General features: G+C 33.8%; 1 long non-coding RNA gene across 1 annotated transcript in view; it reads right to left on the reverse strand.

Annotated features, from left to right (window-relative positions):
• Window positions 1-23916, reverse strand: part of LOC127540366 (uncharacterized) — a 36294-nt gene extending 12378 nt beyond the window's left edge. The window contains exons 1-3 of the long non-coding RNA XR_007948124.1: window positions 21799-23916; window positions 7260-7400; window positions 598-636 (exon numbers count right to left, since the gene is read on the reverse strand). This is a non-coding gene — a long non-coding RNA (uncharacterized LOC127540366). The remainder of the gene's footprint in view (window positions 1-597; window positions 637-7259; window positions 7401-21798) is intronic.
• Window positions 23917-24121: the final 205 nt, after the last annotated feature.

Raw genomic sequence — 24121 nt, forward strand, 5'->3', positions numbered from 1 at the left:
TAGCCACTTCTGCACCCAAAGCCTGTCACAAAGCTGTTCAACTTCCAGACTAGACTCAGACCAGAACTAAAATAGAAAAAAGGGTAAGAAGCAGTCCAGATCAAGTCCTTGCTATGTTTGAAGAATATAAGGAAACTCCATTGATCTGGAGAAGTTGCCTTCAACAAATAGGGTATGAGGAATATGAATGCCTTTCAAATAGGCTAATACTTATATTCTTGAAAAATATATACTTAAGAAAAGAAAGAAAGAAAAATATACTTTGGTAAGTTATTTATTTTATTTCTAAGACATGAATATGTGCATTTTCTATCTGTATAATATTCTCATGCACAAAACTAATTAGTATTTGATATTAAATGTAATGGATCAAAGATATCAAAGAAAGTGTGCATGAAGACTACACCTATTTACAATTTAATAGATAAGTCTTAGGAAGTTGCTTGAGATTTAAAAAGTGACTTGCCCAATGTTACACTGCCATCAGAGGCAGGATTCAAACTCTTATCTTCCTGACTTTAGTCTAGCACTCTATACCCAATTTCCTTTATAAATTAACATTCTTTAAATAGAAAGATTATTTTGCAAGGTGTTTACCTCAGTTAGGCCTTTATTTCTTCTGTATCTGAATCAAGCCTAGAGAGAAGAAAAGAGGTATCAGTACCTTGTTTTAGGCCCTCATAGCAGGAAAATCTTGCAAAACATTGAAAATTTGGGGGTAAATGGTTGTTTGAAATGTATATTGTAGTATTAATAGAAGTATTTTACACACATTCATATTTGTATCTAATGGTAACCATCTGGCAGGGAGGGCTTGCGAGAGAAGGAAAAAAATTAAAAATTAAATGATAACTATTATATTTTAAAAGAATAACAAGTTAGACATATATTTGCCTTTTCATGTGCAATTATCTTTTTAAAAATTTACTATATTATGAAAATGATTGTTTTATTTCATAAATTAAAAATTAAATAAAATCGCATTTTTTCCTACTTTCATAGGCAAACAGCATAGTACAATGGCTAGAGAGCATGGGCCTTCATATCAGGGGACCTCATTAGATTCCCACCTGTGGCACTTAATGAACGTGTGACCCTGGGCAAGGAATCCAACCTCCTCAGGCCTCACATTCCCTTTTCTTCTAAAATTTAAGTGACTGGACTAGATGCCTTTTAAGATTATTTCCAATTCTATACCTATGATCCTAAGACCCTTCTGTGGGCCTTATCATTTGTCATCATTATTATTTTTGTTCCTTTCTGAAGAAGAAATAGTAGAATAATGATTCTATTATTTGTCATGTCCTTACATTAATAAAGTAGCTTGCTATGTAGTACAATGGAAAAAATTGGATTTGGAGTCAGAGATCCTCGATTAAAATCATTATGTTGCTACCTATGGAGCATTGGGCAAGAAACTTGAATTCTCTGGGCATCATTTTTTTATCTATAAAATGGAAGAGTTGCACTAGAATACAGATAATCCCTAAGATCTTTTCCAGTTCTAAATCCTCTGATCCAGTTACATTCTCAATTTTGGCTTAGAGTAATGATAGAGACTATAGCTGTGATTAGAATGGGGAAATACTGGATGGGTGAAGAAATTCTCTCTTCCCATACAGGTAAGGTACCTTCTCTACAATTTATAATTTTATTTTTAAAATATATATATTTTTTATTTTTCTAAATACATGCCAAGTTAGTTTTCAACATTCATTCTTGCAAAACCATGTGCTCCAAATTTTCTTCCCTCTTGCTCCCAAATCCCCTATCCCAAGCAATCCAATATAAGTTAAACATGTGCAATTTTTCCAAACACATTTCCATATATGTCATGTTGTACAAGAAAAAAAAATCAGGTCAAAAGGGAAAAAAGAAAAAATATACCAAGCAAACAACAACAATCCAAAAAAAAAAAAAAGGGTAAAAATTCTAAACTTTGATCAACATTCAGTATTTATAGTTCTCATCTCTGGATGGCATATTCTATCACAAATCTATTGGAATTGCCTTGTATCCCCTTACTGTTGAAAAAAGCCAAATCCATCATAGCAATTTACAATCTTAAAGGATTGCCTGAGGCACTGAGAGTTTAAGTGATTTGTTGGGATCACATATCCTGTATGTAGCAGATGTGCAACTCAAACCCAGGTCTTATGACTTTGAGGCTGATGCTTTATCCACTATACTTTTCTATGGAGCTAGAACCAGGTGCTAAAAGGAATAGAAAAGTATAATGGAAAGAATAATGTATTGGGAGTCAGAGGACCCAATAAGTTAGTCCAGAGTTTCTATGGGATGTTAGGCAAATAAATTTCTTGGGTCTCAGTTTCCTTCTTGAAAAGATGTTGAACTAAACAGTCTCCAAAGTTTGTTCCTCCTCTAAATCTGTGATCTCATTGTAAAGTGTTTTGCCCTGTTCTTCTCTTTTTTGAGTAATTTAACATATTTCCCAATTAGATGTAAAAACAATTTCAAAATGCTTTTTTTTTTTCAAATTTTGAATTCTACATTCTCTCCCTCCCCTTCATTCCTCATTGAGAATTGCCCCCTCATTTTTAGTAGAAGGTAAAGTTAGTCCCTACATTACAGAAGCTTCAGAAGAGAAACTCAGGCTTCATAATGCCTAACAATTGAATTGGTATCTTGTTATCATTAAAAATTGAGTCAATTTCAGTTCAACGCTTTTTAAACGCCTACTATGTGCCCAGAGAGCACACATTCTATATTCCACATAGACAGGAATAGAAGGAAATGGGGCAAAAGGCAAAAGGAAAATTTCAAAATATGCCTTAGGCAATTCTGAAAAGGGTGACCACACTTTCACCTGGAAAAATCCAAGAGAGTTCCACAGAAGAATTAATACCCAAGCAGACCCCAGGAAGAAAAAGAAGGGTTCTGAGAGGTGAAAGCTTGTGGGAGTAAGAGTGTGTTTCAGGCATGGGACAGCCTGAATAATTGTATTTAGGCAAGAGATATAATATAGAATTTAGAAAAAGCTAATATGCCTAATGAAGGATGTGTTTTTTCAAATGAATTGGATTTTCATTGCCTTGAAAGGGTCATCTTTGTTAATTCTTCCTTCTTGGAAACAGTTACTGACATCATTCTCATAATTTCCATAACATTCTACTGAATTATAGATATCTGCATTCTTAATTAATCTCCCATCTGAAAAGAAATTGTATCTTCCTATTCTTACTTCTTGGGATGGAAGCATCTTTGTTGGAGTGTCTTGGCTCTTATCAACATCAAAATTAAGGTTCAAAAAGTGAAATATTATATCACTCAACATTTCAACGAGTGGGGGAGGGACCAGAGGGACAGAAAGAATTGGAAACTCAAAATTGTTTTTAAAAGTTAAAATAAAGCATAATCATTTTCTAAAATAAAAAAAATTCAAAAAGTGATTTAGTTTCTGGCTTTAATGGGGAAAGCAACTGTTAGGTTTGACATTATTACTAGAATGATTTTAAGCAAAATACCAATGTTAGTCAGTCTCTTTCCAAATGCTAGTCATATGAAGTGTTAATCTCATGGAGAGAGGAAATAGAATGGTCAGACCACCTTCATGTGAGAGAGTTGTCCATAAATCTTAAATATCCATTGTGTGAATTATACTATGGGTAAGGAAAGGAACATCCTGGAGTTTTACAAGCAAGTCTCAGATGTCCTTAATGCACAGGTGCACAGTTGAAATGAAAAGACTTAGCAGGAAGTGTAACCAAGCAAGGTTTTGGCATCCTGGAAAAGCTGGTTTCCCCTGCTGGGATGGTAGGCACATCTTAAGAGATTTTTGTAAACAAAAAATTGCTTGCTCAGAAGAATTCTAAAGGGTGTGTGTGTGTGTGTGTGTGTGTGTGTGTGTGACAGAGAAAGAGAGAGAGAGACAGAGACAGAGACAGAGAGACAGAGACACAGACACAAACACAGACATAGACACAGACACAGACACAGAGAGACAGAGAAAGAGAGACAGACAGAGACAGAAAGACACAGAGAGAGACAGAGACAGAAAGGCAGAGACAGACAGACAGAGATAGAGAAACAGAGACAGAGAGAGAGGACAGAGAGACAGAGAGAGGGAGGAAGAAAGAGGAAGGAGGAAGGAGGGAGGAAGAGAAGAGGAAAGGAGGGAGAGAGGGAGAGACAGAGACAGACAGACAGAGATAGACAGAAATAGGGAGTGGGAGAGAGAGGAATTCTTACCAATGTAATCCAACAAAATAGGGATCTTTAGAATTCCTACAAAACAACTCACTAAGCATTTTTTCCCTCTTTCCATTTCTTGATTCCCTCAAGAGCATACCATAGTTAATTCAGATGCTTCTGTTAGTCTTAATCTTTGTGAGCTTTATCCAGAGATGAGGGAATAATGACCAAAGAAGGAAATAGAATTCTGATGATTCTGCTAGGAGAAATTGATTACTGCTCCCCCAGTCTGTGTACAAATGTTTATACAAATGTATAAACACATAGATGCACATTCATATATATTTATGTAAACTTATACTATTTTGTTTGTTTTCTGTTTCTATGACGGTGGATAACACTATCCTTCTTAAATATAATCCTTATTGTTCTAACTCTAACAACCCATCATTTCCTATGTTCCAGCAATATTATGACTTTATAATATATAGTTATTTTGAATAGTTTAAATCTACATTAATATTACTGACATAGAGTGTAGTTTCCCTATTTTTTTCTCTTTTGCTTGAATCAATTTTAACTTTAACTTTGTCAGAAATCAAGGATACTAACCCTCCTTTTTTTCCTAATAAATTCTACTCCTGATAATTATTATTGTGTTTGTATGCATGTCTTGTTTCCTATCTCTGCTGGGTTTTCTACTTTACTTTTCCCTACTAACTTGCCTTGCTATTACTTAACCTCCCCCCATCTGTGGATCCCTCCCTTATTCTCTTCCCCCATTCTTTATTTCCCTCTTTATCCCATTCCCATTAACCTATGTACCTTTCTATACCTCATCTTATCCTATTCCCTATTCCGTTATTTCTTCATAAATTTTGAAGAGTTTCATTTTCAAATATGTGTGTGTGTGTGTGTGTGTGTGTGTGTGTGTAGAGAGAAAGAGAGAGAGAGAGAGAGAGAGAGAAGAGAGAGAGAGAGAGAGAGAGAGAGAGAAATTTCTTCTTTAACCCATTCCTCATGTGAGTAGGACTTCAGAACTACCAGCCCTTCTCCCCAATCTAATTCCTCTGTGTTGGTTCTTGTTCTCACGCCACATTTCTATAATACAAATACTGTTTCTACTTCTTCCTGGTTTTACTTTTAAAAGTCACATCATGCTCAGCTCTATCCCAGTCTTTCTTTAGAACAGCCCAATTATTAATGACAATCTTAGACATATGGTTTATATTTATATTTATATTCCACATATAAAACATAGTTTGTCCTTATTGAGTCCCTTGAAATTAGTATTTGATCTTTATATTTTTCTTGACTGTTATATGTCAGATTTCTATTAAGTTCACTGGGGGGTTTTCCAACACAGAAAGTCTGACAATTCATTTAATATTCATTTATTTTCATTCAGAATTTTAGTTAATTTTGCTGGATATGGTATTTTCAGCCACAATTCTAGTTATTTTGAGCTTCCATATTTAGTATTTTAAGACCTGTATTCTTTTGTTGTAGCTGCTCATAGATTTTGTGTGATTCTAATTGTGGCTCCAGAATCTTTGAATTTTTGAATTGTTGTGGTTTGTAAAATTTTCTTTTTGATCTGGGAGTTTCACAATTTAGCAATGATGCTCCTGTAGGTTTTCCTCTTCGGATCTATTTCAGGTGAAAAATATATATTTAAACATAACTTTTAAATTTAATTATATAACAAATTACATAGAATATTAGAACAAAGTGAAAAAAACAGTAAAATTGAATGAACATATGAAGTAACTATGAATAAAACCACTGATATGGTACACAGGTTTTGAAGAGATAACTTAATTTTGTAGGGGATGTGGGAAAACTGAGGCACTAATACATTGTTGGTGGAGTTGTGAACTGATTCAATCATTCTGGAGAGCAATTTGGAATATGCCCAAAGGGCTATCAAATTTTGCATACCCTTTGATTCAGATCTACTGGATTTGTATCCCAAAGAGATTATAAGGAAGGAAAGGCATCCACATTTGCAAAAATGTTTATAGCAGCCCTTTGTTGTAATGGCAAGAAACCAGAAACTGAGTTTCCAGTAAAACTGGAGCAAAAAGCTGGAGAATGGCTGAATAAATTATGGTATATGAATGTTAAGGAATATTATTGTTCTATAAGAATGATCGGGAAGATGATTTTTAGAAAGGCCTGGGCAGACTCACATGAACTAATGCTAAGTGAAATGAGCAGAACCAAGAGATCATTGTACATGACAACATCAATATTATATGATGATCAATTCTGATGGGCATGGTTCTTTTCAACAATGAGATGATTCAGGCCAGTTCCAATGGTCTTGAGATGAAGGGAGTCATCTATCTCCTGAAAGAGGACTGTGGGGACTGAGTGTGCATCACAACATAGTATTTTCACCTTTTTGTTGTTGTTTGCTTGCTTTTTGCTTTCTTTCTCATTTTTTCCTTTTTGATCTGATTTTTATTATGCAGCATGATAATTGTGGAAATATGTATAAAAGAAGTGCACATGTTTAATATATATTGGATTACTTGCTATCTAGGGGAGAGGGTAGGGAGAAAAGAAGAAAAAAATTGGAACACAAGGTTTTACAAGGGTGAATATTGAAAATTATCTATGCATAAGTTTTTTTTGTTTTTTTTTAAATAACTTTTTATTGATAGAACCCATGCCAGGGTAATTTTTTACAACATTATCCCTTGCATTCACTTCTGTTCCGATTTTTCCCCTCCCTCCCTCCACCCCCTCCCCCAGATGGCAAGCAATCCTTTACATGTTGAATAGGTTACAGTATATCCTGGATTACAATATACGTGTGCAGAACCGAACAGTTTTCTTGTTGCACAGGGAGAATTGAATTCAGAAGGTATAAATAATCTGGGAAGAAAAACAAAAATGCAAGCAGTTTATGTTCAATTCCCAGTTTTCTTTCTTTGGGTGTAGCTGCTTCTGCCCATCTTTGATCAACTGAAACTGAATTATATGCATAAGTTTTGAAAATAAAAAGCTTTAATAATTAAAAAAAATTTAGGGGAAGGGCACCCCATATATAAAAAAGAAAACATGTGAATGAATAAATAAAAAATATATAAAGTACTTACTATTCTCAAGGCTTTGGGATTCAGGATCTTAACTGTCTTCACTGGTGTCTAAAGACTTGGTAGAATACCCTGCCTCCTCCAGGAAGTGAAAATTGAGTGAATTCCAAATGGCAATCCAAATAATTGGACACAATTAATCTACTAAACAACAACAATATAACATATAAAGACAATTTCTAACATTAATTTTTAAAATTTTTGAATTTCAAATTTTCTTCTTCCCTCCTTTAAGTCCCCCCCTCTTTGAGACAGTAAATTATTTGATACAGATTATACATATCTAATCATACAAAATATGTTACCATATTACTCATGTTGTGAAAGAAAATCCAGGCCCACAGTAGAAAAATATGTATTTAAATGTTTTTAAATTTGATTAGGCAATATAGATTCAAAAGGAAAGAAAAAGTATTTGTTTATAGTGTATCACAATTTCATGCCTGTGTTCTGTACCCCAGAAACTGAGGGTTCGAATGGAAGTGTCAAGATTTAGCACTGCAGGAAAATCATTGTGCCAGCATAATAAAATTGAAAGCCACGAGGTTTCAACTTTAAACCAAAAATGTAAAAAAGTAAACAAATAAGAACATGATGAGAAATTATGCAGAAACCTCATTAAATGTTTAAAGGGCAATAAAACTGCCACTGACCCATTCACCATTCCCTGGGAAGCCCAAGATTGAGAGCCAAAAAGTACCAGAGTTCTCACCATAAAATAAAATTAAAAAAACAAGCTAAAAACTGTCTGTGGGACAGAACTGTTATGATGAGGGAACTGACGAATAGTCCTTGAAATATTCTAAATAGAATGAATCTAAAGTCAGCTTTAAGAACTCAATATATCATACCACATTTTACTAGTTTCCATTCATAAATATAGGAATAGTTATTTTCCCCAGAAATGGGGAGATGTTGTTTCATTTCAAGATGAATTGACCAGTTTGAAAAAATAAATAATGTAGTAAAGTTGCCCAAGACCTCACAATTCAATAAACCCAACATTATTTACTTTTTGTAGGAAAAAAAAAAAATAGAAAGGCAGAGATCATGTCCTGTGCTCTCTAGCAAAAGCACAAGTTTCAGAAAAGATTCCCTTAATTTGGCTGTTTCCCTGGGCCTCCTTGGTGAGAGTCTTCACATAAACAAATGCCACCACATAAAATAAAGCCTTTTTTAGCTTTTTATTTTCATATTTTTTATTTATTTTTTGTTTTCAATTTATTTATTTTTATTTTTTATTTATTATAATGTATAAATAATTTTTACCATTCACTCTTGTAAAAACTTGTGTTTCAATTTTTCTCCCTCCTTTCCCCCCACCTCCTACCTTACACAGCAATAATCCAATATTGTTAAAGATGTGAAATTCCTCTATTCATATTTCCACAATTATCATGCTGCACAAGAAAAATCAGATCAAAAAGGGAAAAAATGAGAAAGAAAGAAAAAAGCAAGCAAAGAACAAAAAAGATGAAAATACTATATTGTAATCTACACACTCTCCACAGTCCTCTCTCTGGGTGCAGATGGCTGTCTTCATCACAAGATGAATGGCACTGGCCTCAGTCACCTCACTGTTGAAAAAAGCCACTTCCATCAGAATTGGTCATTGCATATTTTTTTTGTTATTGTTGCTGTGCACAAGGCTCTCTTGGTTCTAGTCACTTCTCTTAGCATCAGTTCATGTAACTCTCTCCAGGCCTTTTTGAAATCCTACTGTTGATCATTTATAGAACAATAATATTCCATAATATTCATGTATCAAAGCTCATTCAGCCATTCTCCAACTAATGGGCATCCACTCAGTTTCCAGTTTCTTGCCACTACTAAAAAGGGTGCTATAAACATTTTTGCATATGGGAATCCTTTTCCCTATTTTATGATCTTTTTGGGATTCAGGCCCAGTAGAGACATTGCTGCATCAAAGGGTGTGCACATTTTGATAGCCCTTTGGGCATAGTTCCATATTGTTCTCCAGAATGGTTGGATAAGTTCACAACTCCACCAGCAATATGTTAGTATCCCAATTTTCCTACATCCTTTCCAACATTCTTCATTATCTTTTTCTGTCATTTTAGCCAATCTGAGAGGTATGCAGTGGTAACTCAGAGTTGTCTTAATTTGCATTTCTCTGATCAATAGTGATTTAGAGCATTTTTTCATATGACTAGAAATGGTTTTAACTTCTGAAAATTGTCTGTTCATATCTTTTGATCACTTATCAGTTGGAGAATGGCTTGCATTCTTATAAATTCTCTATATATTTTAGAAATGATGCCTTTATCAGAACCCTTGGCTGTAAAATTTCTCCCCAGTTTTCTGATTCCCTTCTAATCTTGTCTTCATTGTTTTTGTTTGTACAGAAACTTTTAAAAATTTAATATAATCAAATCAAGTCAAAATTATCCATTTTGCATTCTGTAATGTGCTCCAGTTCTTTGGCTACAAATTCCTTGCTTCTCTATAGATATGAAAGGTAGACTATCCTTTGTTCTTTTAATTTGCTTATAGTATCACTTTTTATGTCTAAATCATGAACCCATTTTGACCTTATCTTGGTATGGATCAATGCCAACTTTCTACCATTTTAATTTCCAATTTTCCCAGAAATTTTTGTCAAATAGTGAGTTCTTATACCAAAAGCTGAGGTCTTTGGATTTATTAAATATCAGATTACAATAGTTACTATTTTGTCCTGTGAAGTTAACCTATTCCATTGATACACTACTTTATTTCTTCACCAGTACCAAGTGCTTTTGATGACCATTGCTTTATAATATAGTTTTAGGTCTGATGCAGCTAGGCCACCTTCAAAATGAAACCATTTTCAAAAGCAAGATGCTCAAGATGCAGTGGATGACCTTGGCATCTTCAAAACCTGACCAATCTCTAAGATCTTTGATATTTAATCAAACTCTAAGTGTTCCATTGGAACCTATAATTTTATTTTTTTTTTTAAATAACTTTTTATTGATAGAATCCATGCCAGGGTAATTTTTTGCAGCATTATCCCTTGCATTCACTTCTGTTCCAATTTTTCCCCTCCCTCCCTCCACCCCTTCCCCCAGATGGCAAGCAATTCTTTACATGTTGAATAGGTTACAGTATATCCTGGATACAATATACATGTGCAGAACCGAACAGTTTTCTTGTTGCACAGGGAGAATTGGATTCAGAAGGTATAAATAACCCGGGAAGAAAAACAAAAATGCATATAGTTCACATTCATTTCCCAGTGTTCTTTCTTTGGGTGTAGCTGCTTCTGTCCATCCTTGATCAATTGAAACTGAGTTAGATCTCTTTATCGAAGAGATCCACTTCCATCAGAATACATCCTCAAACAGTATCATTGTTGAGGTATATAATGATCTTCTGGTTCTGCTCATTTCACTTAGCATCAGGAACCTATAATTTTAGACACTTTTACAATTATTGGAACAAATAGTCCTCTTTTGTGCTTTCTGTCAGGGGAAGGCTTCACATGCTTGGGGTTGTTACCTTTCTAACTCATCAATGGGTTTGAGGCCCTTCAAGTTACTCTCTACTTGGTTTATCCTATCTGTCAAAACAATTTAATGGAGTGTGACCACTGTGCATTCTATAGCTTCTTGGAGTCATAAGTAAGAGTTGGGTAAATCAAGTGGACACCAAAGGTGGGCATGGCTCAGCAGCCCTCCAATCAGAGATACCAGTCTCCTGGAAGAAACCATCTCTCTCTCTTGGAAGAAACCATCTCTCTCTCTCTCTCTCTCTCTCTCTCTCTTTCTCAGCAACTGGGGCTAAGTGATTTGCCTAGATTTACACAGCTAGGAAATGTGTTAAGTATCTGAGGCCATATTTGAACTCAGATCCTCCTGACTCCAGGGCTGCTGCTCTATTCACTGGGGCAGCTAGATAACACAGGCAATTGAATTGTATTGTTGCAAGTTTACAACTGAAGTCTAAAAGAAATATGAAATACTTGTAAGAATGTACCACCACCTACACTGAGGCAGCTGAAACAACTCAGGAAGATTTTTCTAGTCCTGCCAAAGAAAGTTGAGCACATTTGACAGTAGAGGAAATACTTTAAGTAGTATAACAACCCAAGACAGCTTGGTGGTGCAATAAATATAATCTGGAGCCTACAGTCAGAAAGACCTGAGTTCAAATCTAATCTTAGATACTTACTAGTTATGTGACCCTGGGCAAGTCACTTAACCCTATTTGCCTTAGTTTTCTCAACTGAAAAATGAACTGGAAAAGGAAATGGCAAACTCCAGTACCTTTGCCAAGGAAACATTAAAAGGTGTCACTAAGAGTCAGACATGATTGAAAAATGACCAAAACAAGATATCAACTCACTTCTGAGGAAGAAAAGTCACAAAATTAGGAGTCATTCTAAATATTAAAGTAGGAAATATTGCTATATTTCTGTGTGAGAAGGTGGTAGATATCATAGACACAAAATTGGTATTCTCTCGGGACATGAACTGTATGTCCTGGTGAGAAAAGCCTTGGGAAAACTGGGTCAAACAGTGGATCTAAGGCTGTAGAAGGACATTTAATCAGAGAAAACAATGAATCTGAGAGAATTCAAGAGGGAGAGTATCAGTGAAAATGATTGACTTCATTGGTACATAGCCAGATTCACCTAGTACAAATGGTTTAAATTTTAACGAAGATAGTTGAAGAAGAGTAGGTAGGAGATGAAGCATATGCTAATGCTGTGTCTAATGCAACATAAATGAGAAAAAAACTTGTTGATTTCCTCTACAGGAGAGGAACAACTGTTGTCAAGCCTGACAGAAAGAGTAGTGAATCCTAAGAATGCAGGTAACATTGGTCTGCAGGAACTAAGCCTTGATAAATTATTCAGTATCCAGTATCATTTTAGCAGTACTGAAACAGAAACCACTACCATCAATGTCTTAAGTGAGACAAGTACTTGTAAGTTTAAGTGAGATGTACTCTAAATAACAAAGCTATCTGGGACAGACACCCAAAGGAGATGCTCTACCACACACAAAAATAGATACCTGGTGAAGGACTAAGAGAAATGATAACCCAAAAAGCAAGGTAGTAATCCTAACCATCTTAAACTCCAGTCAGAAGATGACCCCGGATTGTGGAGACAATGGCAGAAATTGGAGCCAGGTAATGCTCTGTAATAACTGATCCCACATATAGAACCAGGAAGCAACTAGTGCTACCACTCAACAGTCATAAATGCCATAATCACTTTTGGCATATGGATCAATTTGGGACATTAAATTTGGCAAGAAAAAAATTTTGCTCATTCAAAATTTTACCAAGAAGTGGGAAATTTGTGCCAAAGAAAATATCATCAACTTTTTCTACATATTTGGAAAATCTAAGTGGCATCAGGTCTTTGGAACTTATCTATATTGAGTTTCTTGGAAAAGCTAGTAAAAACAGGTCTTATTTGAGGGGTGATACATCGTTCCACCAGTTATATACAAACATACCTAACCCAGAAGTACTTACTCTTGATAAAGTGATGCTAAAAAAACAAAACAAAACAAAACAAAACACTTTTTTAAATTATGAATTTCCTGACAGAATCTTCCAAGATGGAAATTTTGAGAGAAAGATAGCTAAGGAAAATTTTGGTAATGTGCCAAAGATACCTAGGCAGATATGAAAATGTATAGCATTACTTCTTAGCATCTAGCTTGAACCATTTACTAGATATGGTATCAGAGCAAACAGAGCAAACAGTTAATAGAGAATCTGACCATTTAGGTCAAATATTAGATGAAATGATGTTACAGGTAAATCTGAAGAAATAGTCATCCACATTATCAGGTGACAATATTAGAGATTTTCTATATGAAGTACATCTTGCATGTTTATTCCTGTACTTCTCTTCTTACACTATACTATCTTCTTGGGTGGTTTTAATAAGTTCCTATTTATCATCTGTATTAATGAATCTCAGATCTACTTATTCAGTCCCAACTTTCCTGATGACCTCTAGTCTCAAATGTCCAGATGCTTACTGGTCATCTAGGACTAAGTGTCCCATCTTAAACTTTTTCCACTTGAGAATTCTTTTAGTCTGAGAAATTTTTATTCAACCTTTGGATATAGATATGTAAAATAGATATGTCAAACATTTACTGATATTCAATCATAATTTGAACTCCCACATTAAGTTATAGGGTTATTTAAAGTCACGGTTTAAGAAACTTTGTTAAAATCAACATATCCTTTCATATCTCTCCACCCCAAATCCTCTCTTTATTTAATCCCTGATCTAAATATAAAATGTCACATCATATTCACATCAGAAGGAAGAAAATAACTTTCAGATATATAAGTAAGGGACAAATAATAGAGATCATATAAGATAAAATGGACAGTTTTGATTACAAAAAATTTAAAATATTTTACACAAACAAATCTAACAGTAAAAATGATAAGGTAAATGGGAGAAAATCTTTGCAGCAAGTTTATCAAATAAAAATTTTATATTATATATTATATATAAAGAAATGACTCCAATTTATAAGAATAAGAGCCATTCCCCAATAAGTAAATGGTAAATATGAGTAAGAAGTTTTTTAAAAGTTTATTTTTAATTAATAAGCATTTTAAAACTAATCTTTTCTTCCTGGTATTCCCACTGTGAAGAGATCATGAGTAAGGTATAAGGAGGAATATAAGCTTTCAAAAAGATACAAATCACTCAGCTTGTTTCTCACAGATCATATGGCACATCTAGAGGATGTCAGATTAACCATTCTGGTATCTCATTATATCCTTTTGTAGGATGCTATAAAGTTTTTATTGACCTTCTGATGGTAGAATACATAGTAGTAGAACATGGGTAATTGGAATCAAATAGGTAGATGTTATGGTGATACTATATATGACTGTGGCTATTATCAACAAAAATATATTGGATATGTTAAATTCATACTCCCTCCCTGTCTTGCTGTAGCATGTGTTCATACCCTACTATTTAGAGGGGCAATAAATTGTCTTTCCTTCTTTTGCAATCCCCATCATGTTTCCTATACCTGCAGCTATATTTGTGGGCACCTACTTATTTCCTTCTGAATACTAAACCTTCCCACCTAATTTTAATCATGAAAGTTCCAAATATCATGGTCATGGCTGGGCCTAGTGAGGAGGGAAAATATCACTATCACTTGATAAAAAAGACTTCTGCTCACTTTTTCCTATGGGATTTAGAGTTATTCAGATACATATATCTGTTTATAACGCCATAGGCACTCTCTAATTTCAACTAAAGTCCAATAGCAAGTTAGAAGCTACTTTTCTTTTTTTTCTTTTTTTTTTTTTGTTGCAGATTTCTCCTTTATATGTTTTTAATTCTAGAGAAATAATGATTTCAAAATCTCTATAAGACTGAGTTAAAACAGAAACATTTAGGTTGAAGAACATTGCCATATTTTTACTTAGAACTCCTAAATTCTCTATTATCAATTCCCCCCCCCAAAATGGGGTATGTCTTTTTTAATTGCATCTTTTTCTTTTTTTATTATAGCTTTTTATTTACAAAATATATGCATGGGTAATTTTTTTTCAATATTGACCCTTACAAAACCTAGAAACTACTTTTTAAAAATGTATAGTTTTACATGGCCTCCACTTTAGTTCCAATCTAGAATTTTTGGTGTCTTTGTATACTTTGGAATCTTTTTTTCTATAGTTTTCAATCAGCTAGATTACTAGTAACTGATATTTGTGATTCTATGTAGACCTGGGCATAAAAAGGTCTTATTGGCAGGACTTGTTTAGCTGCATCTTAGCCTTTTTCAAGGACTTTTTGCTATTCATGTCCCTAGAAAAAGAATGCCAACTGCTGAGTCACCAAAGTTTTGTGCAAATGATGAAAGTGAGGGTATCAATATCCATATAAGCTTATCAGTTCTTGATTCTGTTTTCCAATTTGTCCTGTACTATCAGATGTATGTCAAGCTAAACTCCAGAGCAGTGACTTTCTAGGAACTTAATTTTCTTGCTCTAATTTTTAGAGTTTATTAAGATTAGTAACCTAGTCAACCTCTTTCAAAGTTTTTAGGAGAGCAAGCTTTGTTCACTGTACATCCTATTCCACTGTTAGGTGACCAATACAATATCATCTATTTGATATGGGGAACATGGGGCACAAAGAAGTCTTGCAAACTTTCACACTCCCCACTGATGACATTATAGAACTGTTTACTGTCCTTGATAGGGCCTAATAAAGAAGTATTCTATCAAATGAAAGCAAAATTGACCTTGGTCCTCATCTCTGAAAAGCACCGAAAAGACTATACCTCAGCATTTGTCTGCTTTAAAGCTCATTGATTTGATATTCAATGTATTCAAAAGATTAAAAAAATCAGCACTTGCTGTTTGCTCGGCACTCATGGCAAATGGCTGTTGTGTTGGTTAAGCAGTAGGGATGTACTGCTTAGGAGTACTTCAGTAGGCTGGGCAGCTATACTACCCAGCCTTAATACTGGTTACAGAGCAGAGGTAAATGTTTCCCCTGATGCTGAGAATATCCTGATTGAGAGCAATTAATAATAGCCATGGGAACAGATATTTTGTTTCTTTTGGATTAGTTTCATCTTCTTGTTCTAGAAAACATTTCCTAAATCATAGTTTCTGTTGTGAAGAGAGTGTGAGTGAGATATCAAGAAGGAAAACAAGTACTGAAAGGATCACAAATCAGACATTTTATTACTCATGATTGATAGCAATTAATAATAGCAATGATGCCAGCAGTATGGATATACATACAGTAAGATCCCAGAGCTTCAAATCTCTACTTTTATATAATTTCTTAAGGCATAAAGATATTACAATACATTCATATACATAATTTATTTAGCCATTCTCCAATAGGTCCATTAATTTCCATTGATTTCTCCTCTATTAATTTCCAATTTTTGACTATTAAAATCGCTATAAATATAATATAAAGCTGCTATAAAAATGTTTTGTACATATAAATCCTTGCTTCTTTCTTTGAGTTCTTTTGGAATATATTAATGGTCAAAGGATATGGCAGCGCTTGGTAATTTCATGGGCACAATCTCAAATTGTTTTCAGGAATGGCTAGGTCAACTCACAGTTCAACAAAACTAGAATCTATTTTTCTATAACTTATCCAACATTTGTCATTCTCCTTTTTTGTTATTAAAATTATTTTCAATTGCATTTCTATAATGCTTTGTGACAGACTATTTTTCATGTGACTTTAAAATATGAACAAGTTATTATGTTGGACACTAAGGCCTTGGGCTACACTGTCTTTGTGAATTAGCAGCATGCCTGGCTAGACAGAATTAACGTAATAATTTAAATCATGGAATTCTCAAATAGCATGATGCATAAAAATTTGAATACCAAATGATGGTAAATGATATAAAAAACTCATAATTAAAAAACAAACAAACAAAGCAGAATTCCCTGAGAAAAATTTTTGTTTTGTTTGTTTGTTAAAGTAGGTAGCATTTACATTTCACAATTTCAATAGTAAACAACACATTTTTAAGATAATGGGAAACAACTTCAGTTATAAAGGAATGCCATTTGAATTAAACTAAGATTACTCTGTTGTCAAGAGAAACCAGAGAAGATAATGGAATAAATAATTTTGAAAAATCAATCAGCTCTAATTGCAACCTGAAATGAGAGAGCCTACTTGCTGAGCTTGATCTTCAATTATAAAAGTTTAGCTTTTTTTTGCAGCAAACCTACAACAAAAAAAGCAGCATTTGACATTGTGCATCCCCCAAAAAATGGTTTGGGAAAGTTAAATCCCTTGTTGGTAGAAAGAGATTTTTGAAGCAATGTTATATCTTGTTGAATAAAGCCCCAGGATATTTGCATGGGTTTTCTGTCAAAATGGGTTTCCATTTTATGTTCATAATAAAGTAGATGCTTATGGGAATTAATAGAGGACTAAAATTATATGTACTCTAAGTTATTTGAAATTCAGTAAATTAAAATACCAGGCTTAGCATGTGACCATTCATGCAACTTTGAGTGATGAAAGGGTTGTCTAAATCATGGTTTTAATGATTTTTCCTTTGTTCCTGAAGGATATGTTTATAAATTTTAAGTTCATATTTGTTTATATATAAACATTAAGTTTGTATAAGTTTACATATAAATTTAAATTTATATATACATGCCCTTATGAGCATAAAGTGTTTTGTCAGACTCAGAAGAGGAAGTAAAAGGACCAGAAGAATTGTAACTATTTTCTGAATCTGTGCTAATAAGAGAGGTTTTTGGAAGAAACTTCACATGAACTTGAATCTAAGCCAGAATTAAAAACAACAGAAACAAACCACAAAAACTAAGGAATTGAAACCTCACATGGAGAAGAACCAAGAAGATCTTGAGAACAACATTTTCTATAAAATATGTTTACCACAAGAACCACCAAAGCAAAAGTTGAAATTTAAAGTTGAAAGTTAATCTTATATGCTTGAATAGCATCCAAGAAAATAACTTAGTTTCTCATGCAGAAACCAAATCCAGGATGAAAATAATCATATAATGATGTTATCTAAATAGTAACCAACTCTTTGGTGGCAATTTGTCATATGACAATGATGAAAAGTAAACACTATATTGTCAAAATTCTTCTTGAGTTTTGGCAATGTAATGAATCGTTGTCTAAACATTAAAGTAGTTGGTGGAAAGCTACCAACTTTTGTATTTGTAAATTTTGTTGCTTGAATGAGTTGAGAGAATCTTAGTTGCAAAATCAATTATGTTTTGTGGAGAGTCATTTTTGAAGGGCAAGAGAATAGTGATAAAGGTAAGAATCATGAGGAATCTGATTTAGTGATAAAGATTCGAATGATCCTAAAGAAATGGTGAATGGATTGATTAGAGAAAATTCAAATTAAAACAACTCTGAAGTACCACTTCACACCTATTAGATTGACTAAGATGACAGGAAAAGATAATGATAAATGTTGGAGAAAATGTAGGAAAACTGGGACACTAATGCATTGTTGGTGGAGTTGTGAACTGATCCAACCATTCTGGAGAGCAATTTGGAACTATGGCCAAACGACTATCAAACTGTGCATTCCCTTTGATGCAACAGTGCCACTACTGGCTCTGTATACTAAAGAAATCATAAAAGAGGGAAAAGAACACATATGTACAGAAATGTTTGTAGTAGCTTTTTTTGTGGTGGCAAAGAATTGCAAATGAGATCAAACCAATCTCATTTGATCTGAAATTGCAAACTGATCAATTGGGGAATGGCTGAATAAGTTACGGTATATGAAAGTAGTGGAATATTAGTATTCCATAAATATTCTACAAACATAAACCAACAGGCTGATTTTAGAAAAGCCTGGAAAGTTTTAAATGAACTGATTCTGAGTGAAGCAAGCAGAGCCAGGAAAACAATATGCACAGCAACAGAAAGAGTGTGTGATAATCGACTGTGATAGACTTGACTCTTGTCAGTAATTCAGTAATCCAAGGCAGATCAAAGCATACTATTTTCACTTTTCTTCTTTTTATTCTCATTTTTCCCTTTTTTGTTCTGATTTTTCTCTTTCAACATGATTCATGTAGAAATATGAAAAAATGAATGCACATATATAATTTTAAAATTGTTAAAAAAGAAAGAAATTGTGAATGGTAAAATGAGTCTCTTTCATACCAACATGACTGGACGAGGAGCTTTGCTAAGGGAAACTCATTTTATGTCACAATATCACTAAAAACCAATCTAAAACTAAGAAGCAAATTATCTTATATTCATATTCTAGTTAATTTTTTGGACTTTGGAATTTAATGAATTTATCATTCAGAATGTTAGTAGTAAGTATTCATTTAAGTGTTTATCTTTTGGATGTGTTGCCTTTATTATTACTCTGAAGAATGAATTTTAAATTTTTGGTTTTTTTACATTCATTTTAAATTTAAAATTGCTTTAGACTGACTTTATTCTTTTTATAAAAATTAGACCTAGAACTTTATTAATTTTGTTCATTGTTTCAAAGAATGGCTCTTAGTTTTACTTATAAATTCTATTGTATTTTTTGCTTTGCATTTTATATGTTTTCCCCATAATTTCCAAATTTTTTCTTTTGTGTTTATTTTGGTTTTGTTCTCTATGATTTTTTAAGTTACATGTTTAGTTCATTTAACATCTCCTCTATTGCATTAATGTATGTTTTGAGAGATGTAATTATTCTTCAGAGGACTGTTTTAGTTAAATCTTTCAGATGCTAATATGTATCTCATTGATTTATATTTTTCTTTTTCATAATTGTTAATCATTTCTTCTTTGGAGGAAAAATGATGTGAAATACTAAGAAATATGTACTACTTAAAGTTCTCTTTCAGAAAAGGCTATATTTTTTTTTCAGGTATGATTGATGTTCTTGATACATGTAGAAGATAGTGTTTGAGATGAATCTTGAAGAAATAATACATCTAAGAAGCAGAAGTAGGGAAAGAGGATATTCTAGTCATAAAGAAATGCAAAAGCACCACAATTGGATAAGGAGTGCTATATGTGAAGGAGAAAGGGCTACTTTAGCAGGAATGTAGCATGTAGGAAGTGAAGTGCTTTAAATAGTTGCCTTTGAAACTTTCTAAAGATTTTGTGGGGGTTAAATCAAGGTTTTATAGCTGCTTGGACATGTACAGTGAGAGGACTTATGGATAACATCAAAGATTACAAACATGGATAATAGAAAGAATGATGGTACCCTTAAAAGAAATAAGGAAGTTTGGAAAAGAGGTGAGCTATTATATGGAATATGAGGAGAAGGGAGGATTTTGGAAAGATGACAGAAAAGGTTGGTAAATTTCAAGCTCTCCAAATTTCCTCTGAAAACAGAGAAAATTTTTGCCTCAGGGTGAACATAGATTGGTGAAAAATCAAGAAGACTTGGGACAGAACAAGGGTCTTCCTGATACAACTCAGGAAGATCCAAAGAAAGACCTCAAGCCAGAATTAACTCCTGTGAAATGCAAATATTTCTGGTCTAGCCCCACAGAAACACCAAGTGGGAGCCCTGGGGCTAAAACCTCAGAAGAAAACACAGACACTTTCACCTCCCAGACTGCCGGTGGAGTTGGAGTCTGAGTTAGGGAAGATTGAGGAAACCTTGACTGACTAGGAATGCCAGGCCCAGTGTGCTGCAGAAAAGTAGTCCTGGTCAAGAAGAAACTAGCACACCTAATGAGTGTAGAAGCAGTGAGAAAGGGATGCTGCTGTTTGTAGGCATTTGCAGGAGAGTAGAGCTTTTGGTTTGAATTCCAAATGGGGGGAGAGAGCTGAAGTGAAAGCTGAGCAGTATCTCCCTATACATACACAGACACACACACACACACACACACACACACACACACACACACAAAATTAGAGGTGCTTATACTAATAATTCTCATTTTTAAAAATGAACTAGCAAACAAGAAAGAACCCCACCATAGAAACTTACTATGGGAATAGGGAAGACCCAAGTATATCTTCAGAGGAGGACACTGAAGTAAAAAGAGCTGCTTCTACCCCAAAGGGGAACAACAAACCTACCCAAAGAGAATTTATAGAAGAACTCAAAAGAGAATTTAAAAATCAAATGAGAGATATTGAGGAAAAATACTAAAAAAAAAATAAATAAAAACAATAAAATAAAAACCATCCAAGAAAAACAAGATTATGAAAAAGACGTTATCTCACTAAAAAAGGAGATAGATACAGAATCCTAAAGATAAAAATAATTCTTTGAAAATTAAAATTGGGCTGGGAAATGAATGTGAACTATTTGCATTTTTGATTTTCTTCCCGAGTTATTTTTACCTTCTGAATCCAATTCTCCCTGTGCAACAAGAGAACTGTTCGGTTCTGCAAATATGTATTGTATCTAGGATATACTGCAACATATTTAACATATATAGGACTGCTTGCCATCCTGGGGGGGGGGGAGAAGGGAGGGAGGGGAAAAAACGAAACATAAGTGATTGCAAGGGATAATGTCGTGTAAAAATTATCCTGGCATGGATTCTGTCAATACAAAGTTATTATTAAATAAAATAAAATTAAAAAAAAAATTCAAGGTTCAACTTGCATGACACTGATACATAAGTCTGCTGTTTAATGACATTTATAACTCTGTAACAATACATTTTGTATAAATTACTGCTGAAGTTGAACATTTCTGATTATGATATATATAATAAAGTGATGTCATGAAAGTAAAAAAAAAAAAAAAGAAAATTAAAATTGGGAAAGGGGAAGTCAGTAAAGCTATAAGAGACCAAGAAATAACAAACAGAATATAAAGAATGAAAAAATAAAACAGAATGTGAAACATATCGTAAGAAAAACAACATATATGGAGAACTGATCAAGAAGAGAAAATATAGGAATAATTGGACTTCCCGAAAGCTGTGACCAAAAAAACCCCCCAAAAACAACAACAAAAAAAACTAGATCCACTTGTAAAGTTCGAATTAGCTCTCTGGAAGACCTTGGGATCAATCTGAGTCATTAGTTTTAGTGGAGGAATGAAGGAAGCAGGAGACTTACGAGAATGGATACTCAAAGATAAAGTCTGGAATCTTTGTGTCTGTGTTTGTGGCTGAGAGAGGCTTCTGTATCTGTGGCTGAGAGACTTCTTCGCAGTATTCCCAGCCCTTAAATACTTCAGTACAATTACATCACAACAGCAACTGAGCATGTGCAACCATTACATCACCATATCACATTAAGTATATGTTTAGAGAACCATTATCCCATACTGAGTAGGTGTTACCTATAAGCACCCTGCTGTCCTTGATTAAAGTATACATTTTCAGAGTTCTGGCCCTCTACACCCAATAATGCAGAAAATTATCCAAGAAGATGTTCTGGAGTGAAAAATCATGAGGGAAAAGTAGAAAAAGAAAAAAATCCACCAATCACCACCTCAAAAAGATCCTTTGTGGAAAACACATATGAATATTACAGCCAAATTTCAAAATCCCCAGATCAAAGAGAACATTTTGCAAGAAACGAAAAAATTAATTCAAATATGCTGGAGCTATAATTGGAATTGTACAGGACTTGTCAGCAGCTGCAATAAAAGACCACAGGTCTTGGAATCATATATACTGGCAATTTAAAAAACTAGGTCTAAGGCCAAAAATATCATATCTAGCAAAATTATCTATAATATTCAGTGAAAAAATGGACATTTAGTGAATTTGCAGATTTTCAGGACTTTCTATTAACCAAACCAGAATTCAGTACAAAATTTAATATATGAATCAATATCCAAGATTAATTTTAAGGAATTTAATGTGGACAAATTGTTTATGTTTTCTACATAGAAATGTATATCATGCATTTACAATTGACATCAGAAATTGGGTAGCTTAAAAGAACGATTTAAATAAATGAGACGCAGAGGAAGAATAGACACAGAGGCATTAGAGGGGGGATAATGGCTCATAGTTCTGAAAACCTATTCACATCAGGAATAAGTTACATAGGCAACATTACATATATATCATGAAAAGTATAGCAGCCTTCAAAATCTATAAAGAGATAAAGTGAAAGGGAAAGCCAGCGGGGAATGTAAGGGATGGGGAGAGAAAAGATAAAGGAGGGATCCATGTATGGGGGAGGTTAAGTAATAGTAAGGCAAGTTAAGGAGCAGAATTAAGTTAGAAGACTTAGCAGACTTAGGAAAGAAAAGATTCCCCCCCCCCACCCATTTGCATCTCTAACTTATTCTCCATCTTTATTATAATTTTCATCTGCTCTGCTTAGATTTCAATTCTCATTTTTATCAAAATGTTGATTTTATAATTAAATACTTCAACTATCCTCCACCCTTGAGACCCTTAGATTTTCATCCTATGCCTTGCTCATAACTCTTCAAAAACAAGCCCTTGTGCATTCCCATTATTTACAATATCTATTTTTAGTCAAATGTTGTTAACTTTAAATGAGGGAAATCACATAGTTCTGTTGGGGGGTTCAAATTTCTATTATGAAGTTTATGAATTTCTATTATGAAATTCTATTCTCATTAGGTCCCCATTATTACAGTCAAATTTCTTATTTTTTTCTCATGCTATTCCCCTATGAAAAATGATTTATTTGGACCTCTGCTCCAATCAACATTAATCAGTTTGATATTTTACATAAATCATATAGAGATAATTAAATAAAATATATTATCATAATAGTCCTTAAACTTTAATCCTATGTTCACCACTTGTTTACCAGTTATGAAATTCACTTGTTCAACCACCAGAATGCTGACAAAGATCTCTCTATCCTCTTTTGTTCAAATTTCAAGTCCAAACCAGTGTGGCTGGGATGCCTTGATTCTGTGGAAGGTTCCACAACTTATATTTGTACTTCAGATCATACTTTCTTGCCCAACATGAGCAGATGACCATCCTATGACCACTTAGTCAGCAGGGAAGTCTCATGCTTTAGTCAACCCATAATTCCTCTCCTGGTATGTCATTTTTAGCCCTCAAGAGCAAGATTTAGCAACCAATGAGACATTGGTTTTTTACATATTTTTTTACATATTTGAACGTCAAACTCTATTTAAAAAAAAAAAAAACAACATCCTAAGAATCAAGGACATCTTATATTGTGAGGAAAATTTGAGGTTCACTTCATTAGAGGGGACTGTGGATCTTTTAATAAAGTGCTATTGGCTTAGAGCTCTGCTTCAGTGGTTGGTTGGTTTGTTTTGCAGATTGGATAATTTCACATGGATAGTTCCACATCCCTTACTATCTTTTCCAAACCTCTACTGATCTTTCTTAAGACATCTTCATTATTCTTGCCTTCTCTTGTTAAGCAGAAGACTTCAACTATTTCACAGAGTTCATCAGCTCCCATAGGT

This window comes from Antechinus flavipes, chromosome 6 (assembly GCF_016432865.1).
Source record: "Antechinus flavipes isolate AdamAnt ecotype Samford, QLD, Australia chromosome 6, AdamAnt_v2, whole genome shotgun sequence".
Classification (NCBI taxonomy): domain Eukaryota; kingdom Metazoa; phylum Chordata; class Mammalia; order Dasyuromorphia; family Dasyuridae; genus Antechinus; species Antechinus flavipes.